This window comes from Alligator mississippiensis, chromosome 2 (assembly GCF_030867095.1).
Source record: "Alligator mississippiensis isolate rAllMis1 chromosome 2, rAllMis1, whole genome shotgun sequence".
Lineage (NCBI taxonomy): Eukaryota > Metazoa > Chordata > Crocodylia > Alligatoridae > Alligator > Alligator mississippiensis.
In genome coordinates, this window is record NC_081825.1 from 300583955 (window position 1) to 300590104 (window position 6150).

A 6150-nucleotide genomic window follows, 5' to 3' on the forward strand; every position below is an offset into this window, starting at 1 on the left:
CCATGAAAACTTACAGCTCTATCGTGCCCGTCTTTGGGAACAGGATAAAATGCAGAGTTAGTGAGTGTGAACGAGCATCTGAATGGGCACAGGCACTGGTGGTATATGCCTGTCATGTACCACCTTGGATGAATGCAATGGATTTTCCTCCTTAGCGTTATAATTAAGGCTGAATTGCATCTCACTGTAAACAGGGTGTATTACACTAGATAAACTAGAAGACCTAAACAGGCTTGGACCCTCAGCAGAGTTAGTGAAGGGAGCAGCACGGCACCTAGCTTGTATCAAGATAAAACAAATGCTGAAGGCGTTGGTGACGTCCGTGTTTGACAGAGCCTTTGCTGGGAGAAGTCCAGCTCATCTGCATCTCTTCAGCTCTGGTCTGAGCTCTCCACAGCATCATTCATTCTGAGCTACGCACCTGCCCAGATGTGACAGAGGCTACGTGCCAGGCCCCAGCAGACTCGCTAGCAAAAGAAGTCCTTGTCTGAAGGTATCTTTTCTTCCCGAGCCCCAAGAGTACAGCATCTTCATCCCTAATCCACACCGATTTGAAGATCTAACTAGGCTTGTAAAATATCTATGGTAGGAAAAGCTCGAGAAACATTTGTTGCAATGATCTATGTTGAAGAATTGCACTGTTGGCATAGAGCAAGCCTCACTGATGGTTTGAAGAAGTGACTTAGTTTTCAGGCAAAGGAACAAACAGTAAGTTTAAGCTTTTGAATTTAAATGATTTGGGAAGAGATGTAGCAAGGTGACGTGGGACCTGCTGGTTAACGTTAGTTAAACTTATAAAAAAAAAGGGGGGGATTTTGCAAAACTTTCCCTCTCCCCCATCAAAAACAATAACTTTTAAATAGGCTGTTCAAATGTCAGCCCTCTCCAGCTACTTGTAAGAAAGGTAAAGTGCACGTTGAACAGCCGGCTAATGCTAACAAGAAAACGCAGGGCATTTAGACAAGAGTCCTTCAGTGTAAAATACTTTGTGCAGAATTAGCCTAGAATAATATTAGAAAAGAGGCATAAGAAAAGAGGCATAAAGTAAAGCAAATGTCGATACCAGGCATGACGAACATGTGTAGCTACCGTAGTTCTTTATGGAGTTAGCCCCGCATAGCACTTCAGGTGGCAAATCTAGAGCCCGTTCAGCTACTGCCAAGTTCCTTACACATTTGGGCTTCCATCAATAAGTCTGGGCAGGATGCACGAGCTGGGCCATTCCCCTGCCTTCTGTGTCTCTAAGGGACACCCGAGTAAATGGTTTTGGAATATACCTCTTGGGGGCCGGGGAGAAGTTACCTGCAGTGGACTAATAGTTAGTGCACCCCTGCCCACCACCGACCACAGGTGAGACCTTGGATTCAAATGTCTTCTCCCGATTTGGAACAGGGATTCGAAGTCGGGTATCCTTTCTTTCATGAGTGCCTTACTCACTAGGCAACAGACTAGTGCAGGTCCACCTCTGTCACGTGAAAGCTGTCTGGTTTGTACAGAAGTGGCACAGCCACTACAGAGAAAGTGAGATGTCCACTCTAGGACATCCTGTAGCTGCCTCGTGGTTAGGATGCTTGCATGGGACGTTGGGGAGCAAATCCCTGCTCCAGGTCAGGCAGAGGAGAAGGTTTGTGCCTGTGACTCCCAAAAAGAGTGAGGAGCCTTCTCCACCCAGAGACGGGGGACAACCTCCTAAAGGACTTCAGCTTCACTGCTGTACCTACCATTACGTGCACAGCTTCCTCTTCAGTGTGATGCCATCAGAGTCCCGTTCTTCGGGGTCTAACTCTTCTCTTGCCTTGTGTATAGGGAGACTGGGGGCCTAACCTAGGGCTGCACACTTCCCCAAGGCAGCAGTGTCTGCCAGTTAAGCACTGAGACTCTAAACCACTCTTCAAGGATTTTGATCCTAGTGCTGCAAGAGAAAGATGGAGAATAGCACCAGGAAGGTGGCAGAAGTGACACAAAGCCACAGTTGGCATGGTGCCCATTAGCCATATCTTGGGAAATTGCCTTCTGGACCGAGTGAAGTACCACCCAAGCTGCCTCTCAGCAGCAGGCTAATCTTCATCCAGGAAAAGATCATAAAAAAGGTACCTGCTCCTTCATTTTCATGGGAAGATTAAGAGGAGCATGTGTTGTGTGGCCACATCTCTATTCCACCTCCTGCTCCAGAAGCAGTATCCTCTTTTAGAGCGACTTCTGGAAGGGGCTAGTAGGGGGGGTAATGGAATGAAGAAATAGGTTACAAGGAAAATCCTTGTTCCTGAAGCTAGTGAGATTGTACGGTACCCTCCTGAGGGAAGTTGTGGGAGCCCTATTGAGCATGTCTACATGAGCAATCCTGCTTTGGCAAGGGGTGACTCGATGTCTCGGTAGGGCTCTTCCCTCCATGTGTGAGATCTCTTAATTTCCCAGGGGAAACGCAGAAAGGGAGTTGAAGCAGCAAGCAGGTTTAATCAACGCCCTGATACTTGGAGCACTGTTTAGATGCATCCTCATTCCTATGTGCATGCATGGCTAGAAGCCTTTAGCTGACATCAAACATCTCAAATACGTACGGTGCCTGCCGGTAAGTAGTCCTTTTAGTTGCACAGAATCACTGTTCTCCTAGTAGAAACCAAGGCATTTTCTCCTGGAGCAAAAATAGCCGTTCTGGGAGAAAAATAACCTTGGAACAACCAGTTAAATTAACCCCAGGAGAGCTTCTCCCGAGAGACTGAACATGGGCACAGCTTAACTCCTCCTGGAATCTGGGGAAAGGCTCGCTGCCTTCCTGAGACTGAGCAGCTGCTTTCCCACCTCCATAAACCAGGAGGTGAGGGGAAAAGCAGTCACCATTCCTACCTACCTCTTGCTCAAACTGGGCAGTCCCGTTTTGGGAAGAGGCAGGGGGCTTTGCTGGCTCCCATCGGCTTCTCCGTGCTGCCCCACTGCCCAGTGGGTTGGCGATTTAAAAGCTAGCAGCCAAGAGTGGGGCTCTGGAAAGGTCTTCCAGCTCCCACTGGGCCTGCAGCAATTGAAAAGCCCGGGGCTGGGAGTGAGGAGCAGCAGGGGTGGCAAAGTAGGCTTGCAAGCCTGGCTCTCAGTTGTACCGACTTCCCCTTCAGTGGCAGGGGTGGTGATTTAAAAGCCAGAGGGACTGGGAGCCTGGCACACAGACTTTCCCCAAGCCCAGCTCCCATCCCTGCCAGTTTCCCCTTGCTGCCCTGCTGACCCAGAGTGGAGCAGGGCGAGACTGGCCACCAGGCTCCTGGAGCCTTGGCGTGGCAGCCGAGCGCCCCCCACCCCTGCCTGCACTCCTCCAGGCTAGCCCAGAGTGCAAGGAGCAGGGCTATTCCAAGTGACAAGGCACCGAGATGGGGTCGGGAGAACGAGGACAGGCATTCTCCGAGCGAGGGAACCCGTCCTTGCCTTCTGTGCCAGCTGCCACTTGACAGCCCGTCCCCTTCCCCAGCAGGGGAGAGGGCAAGCTGCCAATTAACAGGTTCCTTCCTAAGGGCAGGGTGGCCTTGGGGAACAACCCCTAGTGCTCCTGGCAGGAGAGCTTGCCTGTGAATCTCTCTAGCCATTGGCAATGTGTAGGAGGTGCACACGCATCCCGAGATTAGCGGACACTACTGGCGGCATCTGCAGGCGATCGCCACTTGCCCCCCCACCAGTGACATCGCTGTGGCTGCCTGTGGGTGGTCCCCACTCGCCACCATCTGTGGGCGGTTGCTGTGCCCCCCCAGTCTCAGGAGGCACGAGGCATTCACGTCTCTAGCCATGGGGCTGCTGGAGGAACATCTGTACAGTTTGGCTCCTGGGCTATTTTTCTCCCAGAAGGAATTTCTTTTGGTAGAAATTAATGTCCGTACACAGCCAGTGTTCGAATGGTCTCCATATATGTCTAGCTAGAAGTCACTCCGTGACTCCTACTCATTTCTGTTTTGTAATTTGAGCTAACCCAGTGCTGACATTTAATTACAAATGCACGTTTGCACTGTGTCACCTCCAGGGTGGTTAAAAAAAAAAAAGTGTGGCTACAAAATTGCACTTGGGGAAAAATGCCTTTAAATGCTGTGTTGATTTGGTCAAGTTAATGAAGTTGGAAAACACCCAGTTGCATATTGGCTGCGATTATGAACTAAAACACCATGTCCACAGAGGTAGAGCACTTCTCAAAAAAAGCTAGTTATTTTAATGTAGTTGAAGCTGTTCAGCCAACAAGGTAAGACTCTAAAGCAGCGGTTCTTAAACCTGTCATCACATATTCCTCTAAGCCTGTTGTATTGCTGTCTCTCCCCAATGCCACGCTGTGGATAGTTAAGGGGTAGCTCTATCACTACAACCACAGTAACTTCTGCAGAAGCCAACAGGATAGAGGGTTCCCACTTGTCCATCTCTCTTGCTTTTCCAGTCCCTCCTCTGTCTCACCCTTTGTTTGAGAAACATTGCTTTAAGGGAACTATTGTTTTTTTATTCTCACTTTATTTCACAAACTACTTGACAAATCAAGCAGACAGTTCTGGAAAGCATTGAGAAGTGTTGTCATGTTTAACTGATGGCCATCACCATACTCATGGACAAGGGAATGAAGTTAAGGCTGTGTGAACTACCTTGGGGCTTTTAAAGTTTTCCTCATTGCCGCTCACTTTGCAGCCTTAATATATAACCTTGTGGAGGTGCATATATCTAACTTTGGCTATGAGGGGGGAATGACTCACTGTGTTAAGTCTGCAATAGCCACACTCTCGGGAATACTGTTCTTTGTTTCTTGGTTCACGCTGCTTTTCCCCCAGTGCTGTCTGTCCTAAGGGCCTCCTGTTTGCTGATGCAATGTAGTGGAAGGCACTGGAAAGCAGTTGGACAGCAATGGTTGTATTATTTACTTTGGTTAATCATTGGCTGATTTAGCGTCCAAGTTCATTCAACATCTTACAGATGTAAGTTCCCATTGCTCAGTAAAAGGAAAGATTTACCAGGGTGGTGGTTCATGGAAGTTGATTGTCGTGGTGCCCTGTGACCAGTGGGGTCCCCCAAGGCTCTGTCCTTGGGCCCATATTGTTCAACATCTTCATTAATGATGTGGACACTGGAGTCAGAAGCGGACTGGCCAAGTTTACCCACGACACCAAACTTTGGGGCAAAGCATCCACACCAGAAGACAGGCGGGTGATCCAGGCTGATCTGGACAGGCTCAGCAAGCGGGCGGACGAGAATCTGATGGTGTTCAACGCCGATAAATGCAAGGTTCTCCACCTTGGGAAGAAAAACCTGCAGCATCCTTATAGGCTCGGCAGTGCTATGTTGGTTAGCACTATGGAAGAAAGAGACTTGGGGGTTATCATTGACCACAACATGAACATGAGCCTGCAATGCGATGCTGCGGCTAGTAAAGCGACCAAAACGCTGGCTTGCATCCATAGATGCTTCTCAAGCAAATCCCGGGACGTCATTCTCCCCCTGTACTCGGCCTTGGTAAGGCTGCAGCTAGAGTACTGCGTCCAGTTTTGGGCCCCACAATTAAAAAAGGATGTGGAGAAGCTTGAGAGAGTCCAGAGAAGAGCCACGCGCATGATCAGAGGTCAGGGAAGCAGACCCTACGATGACAGGCTGAGAGCCCTGGGGCTCTTTAGCCTGGAGAAGTGCAGGCTCAGAGGCGATCTGATGGCCACCTATAAGTTTATCAGGGATGACCATCAGTATCTGGGGGAATGTTTGTTCACCAGAGCGCCCCAAGGGACAACAAGGTTGAACAGTTATAAACTACTACAAGACCGTTTCAGGCTGGACATAAGGAAGAATTTCTTTACTGTCCGAGCCCCCAAGGTCTGGAACAGCCTGCTGCCGGAGGTGGTTCAAGCGCCTTCATTGAACACCTTCAAGAGAAATTTGGGCGCTTATCTTTCTGGGATCCTGTGACCCCAGCTGAGTTCCTGTCGCTAGGGTGGGGGGGCTGGACTCGATGATCTTCTGAGGTCCCTTCCAGCCCTAATGTCTATGAGATCTATGAAATTCCAGTCTTGATCTGCATCAAGTTAAGAGGGGCTTTCCTGTTGGTTAATTGAATACAACCATTTTATTTAACAATTTACTTAAGCTTGTATCACACAAGTGGCAGTAGTTAGATCAGCATTTCCTTCTCTCAAAGACCATCCAACCTGTAGA